The sequence below is a fragment of the Vicia villosa genome, linkage group LG6 (genome assembly GCF_029867415.1).
Source record: "Vicia villosa cultivar HV-30 ecotype Madison, WI linkage group LG6, Vvil1.0, whole genome shotgun sequence".
Classification (NCBI taxonomy): domain Eukaryota; kingdom Viridiplantae; phylum Streptophyta; class Magnoliopsida; order Fabales; family Fabaceae; genus Vicia; species Vicia villosa.
In genome coordinates this window covers 35102259-35120058 of record NC_081185.1, presented here as the reverse complement: position 1 = coordinate 35120058, position 17800 = coordinate 35102259, and the positions used below count along the sequence as shown (strand labels likewise).

At 35.6% G+C, this 17800-nt stretch overlaps 1 long non-coding RNA gene across 1 annotated transcript; it reads right to left on the bottom strand.

Moving 5' to 3' along the window:
- Positions 1-15432: 15432 nt before the first annotated feature.
- Positions 15433-17521, bottom strand: LOC131611441 (uncharacterized). Its single transcript, XR_009286902.1, has 5 exons — positions 17072-17521; positions 16921-16984; positions 16050-16236; positions 15933-15958; positions 15433-15818 (listed from the first exon to the last, which is right to left on the bottom strand). It is a non-coding gene; the product is annotated as an uncharacterized LOC131611441 (long non-coding RNA).
- Positions 17522-17800: the final 279 nt, after the last annotated feature.

Below are 17800 nucleotides of genomic sequence, written 5' to 3'. Positions count from 1 at the left end.
TCAACTAATAACATAGTATTTAAAAATATTATTTCAATTATATAAATAAATATAAGTAAGCAGATTGGGTTGGGATTTTGAGCATGCTGTTCACCAATACCCGCCCCGCCAAAGCCATCTACTAATTTTCGTCCATCCAAAGTTCGCCGCCTATCAAAATTATATTAATATATATTATAAATAATTAATTTGATTTTTTAATTAAAATTCTCATAAAAATTGGCTAATAACTAACGTTCATTTATTATACTAAATTTGGAAAGATAAATTACTACAATAACTTTTTTAAAAATTGAAATAATATTGCTTTTAGATACACAAGAAAGCTACTGAATCATGAATTACATTATTTGGTCGAAATTATTACAAAGGTTGAAATTATTTCAAAAATAAAGTCTTACTCTTTAAGTAAGACCAATGAGATTTAGGACCAATGAGATTTATTTGCTCTATTCTCTTCGCACGATAGAAGAAAAAAACCATTTTGAGATTCAATCAATATAAATTTACATTGGACTAACTTTGTGATCTTTTTTCTGAAAAGATAAACACTTAATACTTTATAATTTTTTAAGTGTGTATCTAAAGCTTCTATAATGGCCTTTTCAATATCAGCTATTGCCTGTCCAAAAAGAATTCCAAAAACTTAGTCAGTTAAACTCATATTCTTAAATCAATTCTAAATAATACTACCCTTTCTCAAATTATAAGACCTCCGATATTATTTAAGATTCACGAGAAAAAGAAAAAATCAGTATGATGAAACAGAAAAGTAATAATAAGATATTTGACATACATTTGTTAGAACAAGATTTGTTCTGATCAATATTCTTAGTTTTGATGATAACAAGGATATGAATTTTGTGTGAGATAATGTGGTACTCTAATACATTGCAATTTCCATTTCAGGAAATATATAAAGAGTATGCACAAATCAGCGCTCAGAAGCTTTGTCTCAGAAGGTTCAGCATGCAACATCAGAACATGGTCTGGCAAGACATCAGAAGATGGTCAAGGCAGAATCAGAACATGGGTCTATGGAAGCATCAGAAGAACTTGAGATCAGAAGCAGAAGCACTGAAGTTCTCATGGTATCACGCTCGGAAGCACTTCAAGGTCAGAAGACAAGAAGATGCTATGCACCAAGCTGTTTGACTCTGATGATATTCAAATATTTTATTCAAACATCAGATCAGAAGAAAGTACAGGTGGCAGGCTACGCTGACTGACAAAAGGAACGTTGGAAGCTATTAAAGGCAACGTCAGTAGACACAGCGTGAACAAGGCTCGAGGTAGTTGACAAAAGCGTGAAACATTAAATGCAAAGCTGTACGGAATACGCAAAGCATTAAATGCGCTCAACGGTCATCTTCTCAAACGCCTATAAATATGAAGTTCTGATGAGAAGCAAGGTTACCAATTCTGAACGAAAATATTCTGAAAGACTTGCTGAAAAGCTGTTCAAATTCAAAGCTCAGAAACTTCATCTTCATCAAAGCTCACTACATTGCTGTTGTAATATATTAGTGAGATTAAGCTTAAACGTTAAGAGAAATATCACTGTTGTGATTATAGCTTTTCAGAAGCATTTGTAATACTCTTAGAATTGATTACATTAATTTGTAAGTAACTAGAGTGATCAAGTGTTGATCAGGATACTCTAGGAAGTCTTAGCTTGTGTCTAAGCAGTTGTAATTAGAGTGATCACGTGGTGGTCAGGATACTCTAAGAAAGTCTTAGCTTGTGTCTAAGCAATTGTTCCTGGAGTGATCAGGTTGTGATCAGGATACTCTAGAAGACTTAGTCGCGGACTAAGTGGAAAACCATTGTAATCTGTTGCGATTAGTGGATTAAATCCTCAGGTGAGGTAAATCACTCCGCGGGGGTGGACTGAAGTAGTTTAGTTAACAACGAACCAGGATAAAAATAATTGTGCAATTTATTTTTATCGTTCAAGTTTTTAAGACTACACTTATTCAAACCCCCCCTTTCTAAGTGTTTTTCTATCCTTCAATTGGCATCAGAGCGCCGGTTCTAAGGTGCAAGCACTTAACCGTGTTTAGAAAAGATTCAGGAAGAGAAAAATGCTTTAGTAAAAGATGGCTGGTGAAATTCCAACAAATCCAGCTGCATCTACATCTGGCTCTGCTGAGCAATACAATGGTAACAATGGTTATACTAGACCACCAGTATTTGATGGTGAAAACTTTGAATACTGGAAAGATAAACTGGAAAGTTACTTTCTTGGTCTAGATGCTGATCTATGGGATCTTCTGCTGGATGGTTACAAACATCCTGTTAAAGCTAATGGTGTAAGGCTCACGAGAAGCGAAATGAATGATGATCAAAAGAAATATTTCAAGAATCATCACAAATGCAGGACTGTTTTGCTGAATGCTATCTCTCATACTGAGTATGAGAAGATATCTAACAGGGAAACGGCCCATGACATATATGAGTCCTTGAAGATGACTCATGAAGGAAATGCTCAAGTCAAGGTGACCAAAGCTCTTGCTCTAATCCAGAAATATGAAGCCTTCAAGATGGAGGATGATGAAGACATTGAGAAGATGTTTTCAAGATTTCAAACTCTGACTGCTGGATTGAGAGTTCTGGATAAAGGCTACACCAAGGCTGATCATGTAAAGAAGATTATCAGAAGCTTACCCAGAAGATGGGGCCCAATGGTGACTGCATTCAAGATTGCGAAGAATTTGAATGAAGTTTCTTTGGAAGAGCTTATCAGTGCCTTGAGAAGCCATGAAATAGAGCTGGACGCAAACGAGCCTCAGAAGAAAGGTAAGTCTATTGCATTAAAATCTAATGTTAAAAAATGCACTAACGCTTTTCAGGCTAGAGAAGAAGATCCTGAAGAATCAGAATTTGAAGAAGAAGATGAACTGTCCATGATCTCCAGAAGGGTGAACCAACTCTGGAAGAGCAAGCAAAGGAAGTTCAGAGGCTTCAAAAGTTCAAAGAAATTTGAACGAGGAGAATCTTCCGGTGACAGAAGATCTGACAAGAAGAAGGCTGTCTGCTATGAGTGCAATGAGCCTGGACATTACAAGAATGAGTGTCCAAAACTTCAGAAGGAGAATCCCAAGAAGAAGTTTCATAAGAAGAAAGGTCTTATGGCAACATGGGATGATTCTGAATCAGAATCAGGATCAGACTCTGAAGGAGAGCAGGCAAACTTTGCGCTGATGGCGACAGAAGATGATGGATCAGAATCTACATCAGAATCAGATTCTGAAGAGGTATTTTCTGAACTATCTAGAGAAGAGTTAGTTTCCAGTCTAACAGAGCTTCTTGAATTAAAAGCTCATCTTAGTATCAAATACAAAAAGCTGAAAAAGCAATTTGAATTTGAAACTAAGAAGCTTGAGTTGGAAAATTCTGAATTAAAAGAAAAAGTTTTAAAATTCTCCAATAATGTTGGATCTCCTTCTGATTCAGAAAAATCCACTCCCAGTCTGAATGATATATGCTAGCTTCTCCAATAAAAGTTTCAGGAAGTTCTTATCTAGAAGTATTGGCAGAAGTCAGCTAGCTTCTATGATATATGCTGTGTCTGGGAACAAGAGAGTTGGCATTGGTTATGAGGGTGAAATCCCATACAAGCTTGAATCTGTGGATGATATGAAAATATCATACAAGCCTCTGTATAACCAATTTAAATTTGGCCACTCCCATGATATTAAGCACACATCACATGCACAAAGTTTTCACATAACACACACCAAGAAGCATGTGACACAACCTAAGAAATATCATGGAACTCAGAATAAGAAATATCATGTTGTTCCTCCTGCTAAATATTTTGCTAAACCCAAGTTCAATCAGAACTTGAGGAGAACTAACAAGAAAGGACCCAAGAAATTGTGGGTACCTAAGGAGAAGATAATTTATGTTGCAGATATCCTTGGCGGCAAAGAGGACAGAAAGCAAAATTTCATGGTACCTGGACTCTGGGTGCTCGCGACACATGACGGGAAGAAGGTCTACATTCCAAGACCTGGTGCTTAAACCAGGTGGAGAAGTCAAGTTTGGAGGAGATCAGAAGGGCAAAATCATTGGCTCTGGAACAATAAGTCTTGGTAACTCTCCTTCTATATCTAATGTACTTCTTGTAGAAGGATTAACGCATAACTTATTGTCCATAAGTCAATTAAGTGACAATGGTTATGATATAATCTTCAATCAAAAGTCTTGCAAGGCTGTTAGTCAGAAGGATGGCTCAATCCTATTTACAGGCAAGAGGAAGAACAACATTTATAAGATTGATCTTTCTGATCTTGAGAAGCAGAAGGTGACTTGTCTTATGTCTGTTTCTGAAGAGCAATGGGTCTGGCACAGAAGATTAGGACATGCTAGTTTGAGAAAGATTTCTCAGATTAACAAACTAAATCTAGTCAGAGGACTCCCAAATCTGAAATACAAATCAGATGCTCTTTGTGAAGCATGTCAGAAGGGCAAGTTCTCCAGACCTGCATTCAAGTCTAAGAATGTTGTTTCTACCTCAAGGCCGTTAGAACTCTTGCACATTGATCTGTTTGGCCCAGTCAAAACAGCATCTGTCAGAGGGAAGAAATATGGATTAGTCATCGTTGATGATTATAGCCGCTGGACGTGGGTAAAGTTCTTGAAACACAAGGATGAGTCTCATTCAGCGTTCTTTGATTTCTGCACTCAGATTCAATCTGAGAAAGAGTGTAAAATCATAAAGGTCAAAAGTGATCATGGTGGCGAATTTGAGAACAGATTCTTTGAGAAGTTCTTCAAAGAAAATGGTATTGCCCATGATTTCTCTTGCCCCAGAACTCCATAGCAAAATGGAGTTGTATAGCGAAAGAATAGGACTCTACAAGAAATGGCCAGAACCATGATCAATGAAACCAATATGGCTAAACATTTCTGGGCAGAAGCAATAAACACTGCATGCTATATTCAGAATAGAATCTCTATCAGACCTATTCTAAATAAGACTCCTTATGAATTGTGGAAGAACAGAAAGCCCAACATTTCATATTTCCATCCTTTTGGATGTGTATGTTTTATTCTGAATACTAAAGATCATCTTGGTAAGTTTGATTCTAAAGCACAAAAGTGTTTCCTTCTTGGATATTCTGAACGCTCTAAAGGCTACAGAGTATACAATACTGAAACATTGATTGTAGAAGAATCAATCAATATCAGGTTTGATGATAAGCTTGGTCTTGAAAAACCAAAGCAGTTTGAGAATTTTGCAGATTTTGATATTGATATATCAGAAGCAGTAGAACCAAGAAGGAAAGCTGCAGAAGCTGGCAGTCTCAGAAGCAATGGATCAGAAGATCAAGTTGCTGCATCTTTAGAGAATCTTAGGATTTCTGAAGAACCAACTATCAGAAGATCACCTAGACTTGCCTCAGCTCATTCAGAAGATGTGATTCTTGGGAAGAAATATGATCCTATCAGAACCAGATCATTTCTTAAGAATGACAATCAGAAGCAGTGATCAGAATCAGAAGGCGTACAGTCTATTCAGGAAAATTACAGCTGTCATCTATTATCTGATGGTAAACATGTGTCTGTACGGTTAGTACAAAGCGTGCAGTTGAAAAGACGCCGACCTAGGTAACTGTGTTAAATCATTTCATTTACCATGTTCTCTCTCCTAATGTCATTTCTCATTAAATGCATAATGATTTCTTTATTTTCAAATCATTTAAATAACCCGCTTCATCTTCATTCCTTCTTTTTCTCTCTTTCTCTCTCTCTTGTGCATCCCCTTCGTTGCATTTTTTTTAACCCTAGTTTTTGATTTGATCTCAAAGCATAATCATCGTGAACTCATCTTCTTGTTCATCAAACTCAAAATAAAGGCTCACTTCTACACAGATTCTTCTACGCAAATATGAGTATGCTCCATTGAAAACATGCTTAATACCCACGAAAGAACTGGAAGTTCTATGTGAATCTGCTGTGGACGTCAACAACTTAAAAGCAAATGGCTTTAAATGTGATGCAAGAATCTTTGAGCAAGGATGGTCTAAGTATCTTGATAGATTGGTTGGTCCAATTTATCCTGAACTTGTGAAGGATTTCTGGGTACATGCAACGGTTACCCCAACTGCCATCATTTCATTCGTGCTAGGGCATGAAGCGGTTATCACTGAAAAGCTCATCAGGAAGCTGTACAATCTGAATGATGAAGAAGGTTGGACTGGTTTTCGACATGCATCAGTTGATTGGTCTAAAGTTGAACAACAAATCTCTTAGACTTTTGGAATTGACTCTAATAACACAGGCACCTTAAGGCCGTTTTATAAAGTATGGGCTGAGATTATTCTGGGTTCCCTTCACCATAGAAAGAGGATGCTCTCCTCCTCCTACATCAGTCCAGATCACAAGTACACTCTTTTCTGCATTGGTAAAAAGACTGAGATCAACATCTCCCATATTCTGTTTGAGAATCTGAAGACTTCTATCTTTGAGTCAAGAGAAGACGAAAGGGCGAAGTACCCTCATATTCCAAGAACGACTATTCCGTTTGGAAGAATGATTTCAGACATTCTAATTGAAAGCAAAGTGCTGGACTCCATCAGAAAACTCAATGCGTCCCATTTTCTTGGAGTAGTTCAAGGTCCCATTTTCAATGGTGTGGATTTTTTCAGACTGGAACTCATTCAAAATGTACCTTCTGTGTGCACAAGCTTTCCTGACATTTTGTCAAGAAGAGTTACTGTTGAAGGTTTTGCCTCTTTGTTTCAAAAAGAACTGCATCATGTTGTCAAGTTTTACCTGGAAGATTGTGTTAGGAAGCAATCAAATATTGATCCTGCTTGGATTCGTGGCAGAGTACTTCCGTCCAAGGCTGATCTTCTGAAGAAGGATCAGAAGGAACTAAAGGCTAGGCTAAAAAGAAAAGCCCAAGAAGATGAGGCTAAGAAAGCCAAGAATTTGAGAGTCACCTATGATCCTGACAAGGTGGACTCTGAAGAACGAAGAGATAAAAGGATTAGAGATTCCTTTCGCAGAACCAGATCTTCTTCTTCTGTACAAACCTCCAGGCAGGTTTTTACTCCACCTCCTTCTGTCCCTAAACCATCTCTCCAATCACCTCCATCTGAACCAAAAGTAAACTTCACTTTACCAAATCCTTCTCCATCATCCTTCTCCTCACCCATTCTAAACCCCACACCTCTAAGTATTCTTCCTCCAACTCCTTCTGACAAATCCTTCTCACCAATTCCCTTTACAAATACTCCATCCTCTTCTCAACCTATCCTTTCTGATATTTCATCCTCATCAATCATTCTCTCAGATATCCCTTCTTCCTCATCCACCGCACCTCCGCCTTCTATATCCCATCCCTTACCTACCAGAAAATCCAAACCTTACTGTCTTCTCTACCCTGACTACAAATTCACCTTCAATCCGCCTGAACCTGAACCCTATACCTACCTGGAACTTTTCAGACATGAGGTGATTAGCAGTCTAGACCTTCTGAAGGATGCATTTCTAAATGGTCTGGATGATGTTTCTACAAGAAATCTCTGGAGAAGATTTCGCAAGGTTTTTCAAGTAGAAGCAATGGGAGTTCAGAAAAGACTAGTGGCTGCTGCCCCTGGTCATCCTGGTTACCTTCTGGAGGATGATAATGGTATATACTACCATCCTCTCAGAAATTGTGTTACTGCTGAGGAGAAGCCCTTTGTGGATGAATTGGAAGTAGCAAGATTGGCTGCTGCAATGGAAGCTAACCCTTGCAGGGAAATTGTGGTCTGGATACCTCAATATCCAGTTCTGCTCGGGGATTTCAAGACCCTCTTTGACTTTCTGAGGGAAAACCCTTCTGAGAAAGACCCAAGCTTGGTCATTCCAGAAGTTTTTGACCCACCAGAAGTTGAAGGTCATTCTGCCCCCAGGAATCTTGCTGCCATTCTTCAGGCACTTGAGAATGGAGATTCGGAAATTCCAGCTGCAGAATATGGAGATGCTTCTTGTAACAGCCCGAATTTTATTATTTGACTAATTAAATTAAATAAGGATTTATTTACTTAATTTGGACGAAGTTTAATAATTAATTGGATCGTCGGTGTTATTGAGAAACATGTTCGAATTATTAAGTGAAGTTGAAATTTATTCGGTTAATCGAAGAATTAATAAAGTGGAGTATGTAGAGAAATAATATTAGAAATAATATTATTATTGAATTTTATTTATTTGAGATAAAGTCGGATTTAATTGGATTAATCAGAAAATAATATTAAGGGTAATAATATTATTTGTTGGAGCATAATTATTTATTTGACTACCCTATTTTATCAATTGGGCCTAATTAGTTAGGAAGTGGAATTATTTGGGTAAGCCCAATATGAGTAATATAGTAAGGGTTGGAAGAGTAGAGGTATCATAATTTTCATTTGCAAAAGAAGAGGAGAAAGGAGACTAAGAGAAGAAGAAAGGGGAAGAGCAACAAGGGGCAAAAGCTAGGGTTTGAAGCACATTGAAGAGGTAAGGGGGAGAATCCTTATCATTGTGGGCTAGTATGATGGGTTAATGGGTAGATTAACATGATTAGGTTTGTTGTTGGTTGAAATCCATGAAAATGTTATTTGATTGTGTAGAAAGTAGAATTGAAATTGGAAATAAATATGAAATGCTGTGTGGAATAGAAATTAGTTTTTTTTTTAAAAAAATATGTGAAGTGTTGTGTGCATTGAAAACGAAAGAAAAATAAGGAATAGTGGATGTTTGTCGTTCGGCAATGCTAGTGAGCTGCGACAACCGATATGAAGTGCACGGGGAGGTCGGCATGTGTACCACTTAAATCATATATTTTGTTTCCAGCTTTTCATTGTGTGCGTTTCCAACTTTTTTGTGTGCTGTTCATTTGGTTTACTGTTCTAATATCTTGCTTGTTCTGTTTCCATGTTCCAATTGGCACTAAAGCTATTTAATTTTCGTTGCCAGCTAATGGAGTGTGCTGATATTTTGTTTACCTTCTATTTTCAATATGTGCCATGCTCTAACTCCATGTCTTCATATACTATTATTTATTATATATATAATGGTATATATCTAAGAAATGAAACACCCATCTAGACATTTCAATTTTTTTGCCCTGAATTGCTCATATGGTATGGTATGCTCTTTCTAAAGAGAACATATAAAATGGTGTATTATTATAGAAATGAAACTATGATGATGAAATGAAAAATATAATTGTATTAATGAACAGTAAGTTATAGAACAAATGTAATTTAAAACAGTTTCGTTTAACCGAATAGCGGAATTAAGCGGTATAATTAGTTGTCCGGAATTTGATGAAAATTTACGTGGTAGCTAAGTTTAATTAATAGATTAACGTGGTGGTGTTATTTTGTTGAAAATGCGATATTTACGAACCGACCGAAATAGTGTGAATCTAAATATCTTTTATATTAAATATTAGTTTTAGGAAATAAAAAAAGGAATTAGTAACTTAGAATAAATGAAGTGTAATTATTAATTAGTTGATTTAATTAATAGTTAAATTAATTGCAATGAGTTTAATTGATTGGAATATATTTGAAGTTTGATCAATTATTCGGTTTGTCGGTAAATTACGGTATTTTGAGGATTTGTCCGTAATTGTGTTTTGTCTTGAATATGTATGTTGAGAAATATATATTTCCATGCCAATGATGTTGTGCTAATATTGATTCTCTGTGAGTAGTTAGTTAATATTAATTCTAATGATTAATTGCTTGATGTTGAAAATGCGTGTTCATGTATAATTGGCGAAATGAGAATTAACATGAGATAGTATGGTTACTAGTGTTAATTGGATCGTGTGAATCGTAATTGATTAATTGGCTTCTTATATGTTAATGATGTGTGTGTGTTGTGAATGTTGTGTACAATTGGTGGATAATTCATAGAGTTGAATTATTGTGATATGCGGAAAGTTAAGATGGTAGAGATGATCTTAATTGCATATGTTTGTTAACATTGTACATACATTCATATCATAGTGTGCCTTGAAACAAAGGTGGTTTGCTTTGAAACAAAAGCGAGGCTTAGATTCTAGAGTGAATCGGAAGCGGTAGACTATATGTTTACATTTTGAGTGGGCTTTGGTCTTGTCCGGATCGGAAGCGTGGCTTGGATTCTAGATATTGAATCGGAAAGCGGTGAAACTTTGGGTTCACAATTCGGTACCACATGCATAGCGTCACATATCTTGCATTGAGTCACGTTAAAATTATGCGATAATTGAGTATGTGAAGTTGATGTAGTTGTGATATGTGTATGAGTTTGATAATTGAAACGAGTGAAGTTTGAATATATATTTGATAAAATGTGTGAATATGTGATAACTATGATTGTGTACTTAATTGAGAATATAATAGTAGAATTGAAATATTATACTATTCAAGCTTGTTGTATACTCGATAACATGTGAAATATGGGTTGATTACTATTATCTACATGGTTATACATAGTATGATTAATTACTTGAAGTGTTGATTTAACCATTGTATTCCGTTATACTTTCTTCATAATGGTTTGTATTCTCACCCTTCTGTTTTAATGTTGCCCTCGTTTGGCGACATGCAGGTTTGACGATTAGTAGCTTGCGTGTGACCTAGTCGGAGTTTCTTCTGAGTTTGCTTGGTAATTAAGTAGCGAGTCAATGCTCTGGTCATGTAACACTGGGTAGCTTAGACGTTGAACTCATGTTCTAATTGTTTATGTATTTTGTTATAACTTGTGAACCTGTTTAATTGGTTACTTGTTGTTGAGAGGCTTTAAGCCAAATATTATGATTATGGTTATCTTATGAGTTGTTTATGGAGATATGATCATGGTATGGGACATGTATCATTTATATGAAACACATGAGTATTACTTTCCGCTGTTAATGCATATTCTGGATGAATTATGATTATATGTCAGGTGTTATTTGAAATGACCAGGTGTATTGTATTTTGTGGATAAATGTTGTCGTTTTTTTAAAAGCTTTTAGTTTTTTGAAAACGTCGATGTGACGCCCTTTTTAATTATATGCATGCTTATTCTCTGATTATATGTTTATTATTTATGGGGTAAAAAGGGGTGTTACACTTCTATGCAAGAAGCAGATGTAGAAGATCATGTTGCTGAATCAGTTCCTGTTGAGGAAATCCCTGCAAATGATCTATCTATGGAAGCTACAGATCACAATGATATTCCTGTGGTTAGAAGCGGTGAAGCTTCTTCTGATGAACCTTCCCGTCTTGCAAGAACTCTGGAAGTTCTTCAGAAGAATCAGGATGAGTTTAGAGCTTTCATGGAGAAGCAGAATGAGTACAACAATGGGGTTCAAGAGATGCTGGCCAAGATCCTGTCAAGGCTAGGGCCGTCTTAGATTGAGTCTATGTTGTTTGTTGCTTTTTGCTGCATCTGTATTTGTGCATCTTGTCTTCCTTCTCTTCGTGTACTTCTGTACCTATTGTTTGAACTTCAATGAAATCATCTTTTTCCTCCGTGAGTCTCTTTTTGTTTTTATCTGAATCTTTTATGTTTTTGATGTTATGACAAAAAGGGGGAGAAATATGTGATAAATGATTTGATTTAATCAGTTGCTTTACTAACAGAACTTGCAAAGTTCTATGTTTTTAAGTTGTGTTGTTGCAGGAATCAAAGATTCAAAATCAACATACGAAGCAACAATATGAATCAAGCTCTTGGATTCTTGAAGCAAGCTGAGTGCTAGGAAACTTCAGAATCAGAAGCAAGAAGGAAGAATGATCAAAAATTCTGATAATAGAATATGATCCAAATCATTGTCTATTTGCTCTGATACATTGTCTATTGGATCTGATATATTCTATATGGCTTATATGGCTCTGATACATATTTTGTGTTCTGATACACATTTTATGTTCTAACTCATTCATGCTGACTATTGTCGTTTAGTTTTGTTCTGTAACATTTCAGGATGTAGAGATGCTCTGATGATGCTCTGGTACATTCAACAATGTTCTGATACAATCTAGCATGAAGTGATGTAAGAAGAAATTCAAAGCTCTGAAGCTATCCGAGGGAAGCAGAAATCAGAAGCTGTGAATGTTCTAAAGATCCAGAAAACTCAAGTTCTGAAGCTGTCCTAAATGGAAGCATGAATAAGAAGCTGTGAATGTTCTGAAGATCTAAAGAAATTCAAGTTCTGAAGCTGTCCTAAATGGAAGCAGGAATCAGAAGCTGTGAATGTTCTGAAGATCAAAGAAATTCAAGTTCTGAAGCTGTCCTAAATGGAAGCAGGAATCAGAAGCTGTGAGTGTTCTAGAAATCTAAAGAAATTCAAGTTCTGAAGCTGTCCAATGGAAGCAGAAGTCAGAAGCTATGAATTATCAGAAGACAAAAGCTTATGTGATCGTCTCTACCGAAATAATCAGGGAAGTCTTTTATTATTAAAGTTCTTCGAGTATTTATTTCAGGGGGAAATTATTCATCTCAGGGGGAGATTGTTAATCTCAGGGGGAGACATATTCACATGCTTATGCTATAGCTGTGTAATTTATCTTTAGCCGTCTGCTCTTTCTGATCGTAAATTCATATCATTTATATATGTTTTTGTCATCATAAAAAAGGGGGAGATTGTTAGAACAAGATTTGTTCTGATCAACATTCTTAGTTTTGATGATAACAAGGATATGAATTTTGTGTGAGATAATGTGGTACTCTAATACATTGCAATTTCCATTTCAGGAAATATATAAAGAGTATGCACAAATCAGCGCTCAGAAGCTTTGTCTCAGAAGGTTCAGCATGCAACATCAGAACATGGTCTGGCAAGACATCAGAAGATGGTCAAGGCAGAATCAGAACATGGGTCTATGGAAGCATCAGAAGAACTTGAGATCAGAAGCAGAAGCACTGAAGTTCTCATGGTATCACGCTCAGAAGCACTTCAAGGTCAGAAGACAAGAAGATGCTATGCACCAAGCTGTTTGACTCTGATGATATTCAAATATTTTATTCAAACATCAGATCAGAAGAAAGTACAGGTGGCAGGCTACACTGACTGACAAAAGGAACGTTGGAAGCTATTAAAGGCAACGTCAATAGACACAGCGTGAACAAGGCTCGAGGTAGTTGACAAAAGCGTGAAACATTAAATGCAAAGCTGTACGGAATACGCAAAGCATTAAATGCGCTCAACGGTCATCTTCTCAAACGCCTATAAATATGAAGTTCTGATGAGAAGCAAGGTTACCAATTCTGAACGAAATTATTCTGAAAGACTTGCTGAAACGCTGTTCAAATTCAAAGCTCAGAAACTTCATCTTCATCAAAGCTCACTACATTGCTGTTGTAATATATTAGTGAGATTAAGCTTAAACGTTAAGAGAAATATCACTGTTGTGATTATAACTTTTCAGAAGCATTTGTAATACTCTTAGAATTGATTACATTAATTTGTAAGTAACTAGAGTGATCAAGTGTTGATCAGGATACTCTAGGAAGTCTTAGCTTGTGTCTAAGCAGTTGTAATTAGAGTGATCACGTGGTGGTCAGGATACTCTAAGAAAGTCTTAGCTTGTGTCTAAGCAATTGTTCCTGGAGTGATCAGGTTGTGATCAGGATACTCTAGAAGACTTAGTCGCAGACTAAGTGGAAAACCATTGTAGTCTGTTGCGATTAGTGGATTAAATCCTCAGGTGAGGTAAATCACTCCGCGGGGGTGGACTGGAGTAGTTTAGTTAACAACGAACCAGGATAAAAATAACTGTGCAATTTATTTTTATCGTTCAAGTTTTTAAGACTACACTTATTCAAACCCCCCCTTTCTAAGTGTTTTTCTATCCTTCAACATTTTCTAAAACCATTATATATTCCGGCCAACGGTAAATGACAACCTCGTAGGATGTCAATCTCTTCTTCAACCGCTCATACATATCATCAACAAAGGCAGTAGTAGAATACTTTGTTCTAACTCCAGACCACTTCACCTGTAAAAACAAAGCATTTAAACATCATATTCAATACATTAAATCAGAGAGTTTTTAATTAAAAATACCATCAACCAATTGTAAGTTCCCGTGCTGAACTCATATTCTTATCCGACAATCTTTTCATCAGATCAGCTGCATCCTCAACTTGTTGTTAAGTGATCCAACGACAACGGAAGCGTCAACCAACTGTAATTTTCTGTGCAGAAAAATTTGGTTCAGTCTTGCAATAGATATAATTGGCTGCACTATTGAAGAATTCGTTGTGCCAAGAAAAAGCAATACAGATTACATATTTGTAGCTTGCTGCCAAAATATTAGACCAAACAATACTCCAATGATATGGTTATGAAAATTCAGACAACATTATATTGATGATTTCTCCATAATGCATTGACACCTCTCAGCAACAATAGTTACGACGCACCTCATTCAAATGTCAATCATATATCATCAAAGTCAATCTCAATTATATAAAAAATGCTTCAAACAAATAAACAAAATCAACTAAAAAACAAACATCTGTAGAATATGAATCCAATTGCATAAAGCAACAAACTATCTCCTTAAGTCTTTCACCTGCATAAAACAACAAACTTTAAGCCAATTGCAAACCCATGAAACCAAAAAATCAAGCACATTGCAATGTAGAACAACCTCATTCTCAACCTCAACCTTCATTCTCAACCTCATTCATAAGTTTTAATTCTAACTGATGGAGAAGTCCATCAGCTACAGCAACAGGATTCATATTGTCTACAATGTAGAACAATCTTGTATGTTATATGGCACTATAATAACTACAAGTTTTTTAAATAACATTTTTAATGTTCAACATTCAAAAGCCCTTTCATTTTTTGAATCACATGATCAAATTAATTAACAGTATGATGAAAAACAAAATGAGAAGAGAGGAAAGATACGTACCAGGAAGACCATAAGGAATAGTCCAGCTGAAAGAAGCAAGAAATCAACAATGTTAGTGTCTGGGAAGAATTCTTTGACGTAGCGTTCAACCGCAAGTATGCAAAGTTATGATTTGTGTATCAGAGCAGAAGCGATTATAAGTACTCTATGGTTGCAAACAAAGATTATGCTCAGCATTGACTAAAGTGTACACAAGACATTTAATCGAACATGTTACATTCATAGTAAACCGATCATAAAAAACAAAGTGTAGGTCCTCTGTTGTATACAGGAAAACCAAAAACTAAATTTCAACTTATAAATTAAAACTGGAGAAGCAAAAGGAGACTTGAGTTCAAACGGTGACGTCGGAGACTTAACACACTTCAACTTGCATCCGATTAATAAGAAGTTACAAGAGCTTAAAGGCACACTAATTAGTCCTTTATTATATATGTTTTCTGACACTTAATTTTTTACAGCCCACATAAACAGTATGAAACATGTAATTGTGGTGAAAATGAAAAACCAAAATTTACAGCTCAGAATTCAGATCATTGTAATAAGTAATAAATTTGGCATCTTTTTTCATATGCATAATTAAAAATCAAGTGTCGTTAAGCAAGACCAGCACAACTACTGTCGTTAAGATTGATTTGAGTAACCTCTACTCCTTCAGGAAGTGTCGCAACATCAACCGAGTAGTTGTGGCTCTTACAATTTTCATGTATCAATCAATATATCCAAATACCACAATAAAATAGATTCAAATGAATTTAAGTAACTGATATTATTATGTGGAATCCCATTGGTTTTCATACCTGGTGACTAATTTCAACGCGACCAATTCGAAGGTTATGAACGGGCAGATCTTCCTCCATGGTGACCGAATTTATAAGTCAATAACTTTCCATGCAGCCCTACTTCTATCTCAGGAGCATCCTCCTCCTGCTCAAATGTCATAAAGTTATGATAACAATTGCAAAATTAAAAGACTGAAGAAAGCAAACATTAACTTCGTAATTTATTTTGGCAATAAAAATCAAACTCAAATGTTAATACCTTTTTATCCGCTAATCTCTTTTTTTCTGAAAATTTGGAAACAAAGAAGTGATGAATTTTTGGATGGCTGAAAGTTGAATGACAAATATATGTGCAAATTATGAGCATATGACTCACTTGATGTGCCACAAAGTACTACACATATGTCCATTCCAACTTGGAAGTCTTGTTTTTGAGCAATTTCATGTTTCTTCTGCTTTTTTGTAATTCATTCCAGCTAACTTGATAAAATGAAGGCACGAAACTTCAACTAATATTTAACAGCTTTGAAGTTACACCTTTATGCACAATACAATCACCAACCCTTTTGGAAAAAAATAATGTATTTCCAAGGTTAAAACACCTATAACTTATGTTTCTAATGGAAAAAAAAAGATAGAAACAGTTTCAGCATAGTAGATTTAGCAATCATGTGAAAATATTCATATGAGAATAAACCATACTACAAACTACATTCTCTTTAGCTGAGAATAAACTATATGCTGTGTTCCTTCCTAACACCTTATGTACGATTGTTTTATCATATACTAAAACTTATCAGAAGTAACAGGTTAATAATCAGAGCCTGCAGATAAAAAAACATTTTCATAAATAATAACAACATAATTAGACGATAAATATTATTATAACATGAAGCAATAAAGTATTTTCCGTATTGTCGCTCCCACGAAACTACCACCGAAACACTGTCAAAAACCCCATAGCCGATGCTGCAGTGTCATTTTTATTTGTAAGACAAATGATTTACATATAGAAAAAGAAGAAAAATAGTTTCTTTTATAAAACCATCAGAACAATCAATGAGTAGAAGTCAAAATCATCTGAATAATCATAACCCAATTGAATTAACAATTAACAAAGTAGTTATGTTCATAGAATCAAACAATAAATATCACTTCTAAAACCCTAAAACCAAGTACTGCATATAAAAAATCAGAAACTACAAACAAAACAAAACCCAAAACTATGTCGTTACAATGTAACTTACCCACTATCTTCTTAACAACTTGTTGAAGAAACAGTGCAAACCCTAAGCCATGGAAGCATTGGATCTGGAAAAAAAATGAGAACATCAAAACCCTCTTCATCACCACTTAGTAACAACAAAAAACTCCAGATCTAAAGAAGAAGATGCTCACCTTATTCTCAGATAAGTCATGTTCGTAGTTTCGGAACCAAACGAAAATCATAAAAACAATGTTAGAGATGCTGAATAAATAAACAAATGAACCAAAGCTTTGTTGTGATTCGTACCTTCCACTACTGGCTTACCGTATAAATCTAAAATTTCACGAAGGAAACACAATATGAAACATAGTGAACATCTTCCCAGGGTTTATTTCCACACTGAGACACCGCACGTGGAGCCACCCGAAACCGCACTATCGGCGAAGCTTCCCCCTCCATGTGAGCCAAAACCACCAAACCTGAAACAACAAACACAAAATCAAAATCAAAATCGAATCTATTTGAAACTCAATAATAACAATGAAGAAGGAGAGGGAGAAGGAAGAAGAAGAGGATGAAGGAAGAAGAATAGTAAGGAGTGGGAGAAGGAAGAAGTCTCAGAAAGAGAGAAAAAGAAAAGAACGTGTGAGAGAGAGAAAAAAAGTAAATGAATATGAGAAAAAGGAGAAAGGACATGATAGAGAGGAAAAGTTGTTTTGAAAAGGTAGAAAAAGTTGTTTTGGAAAGGTAGTAAAAGAAGGAAACAAAAAGTGGAAAATTGGAAGGAAGTAGAAGAGCACATCCACGTGTCAGGCAATATTCCAAAGGAGGGTAAAAAAGAGATTTCAAGAACAATGGATTTTCTTATATTAAGATGTTTATCAATATAAATACTTATCAATAAATTTGTATAAATGATT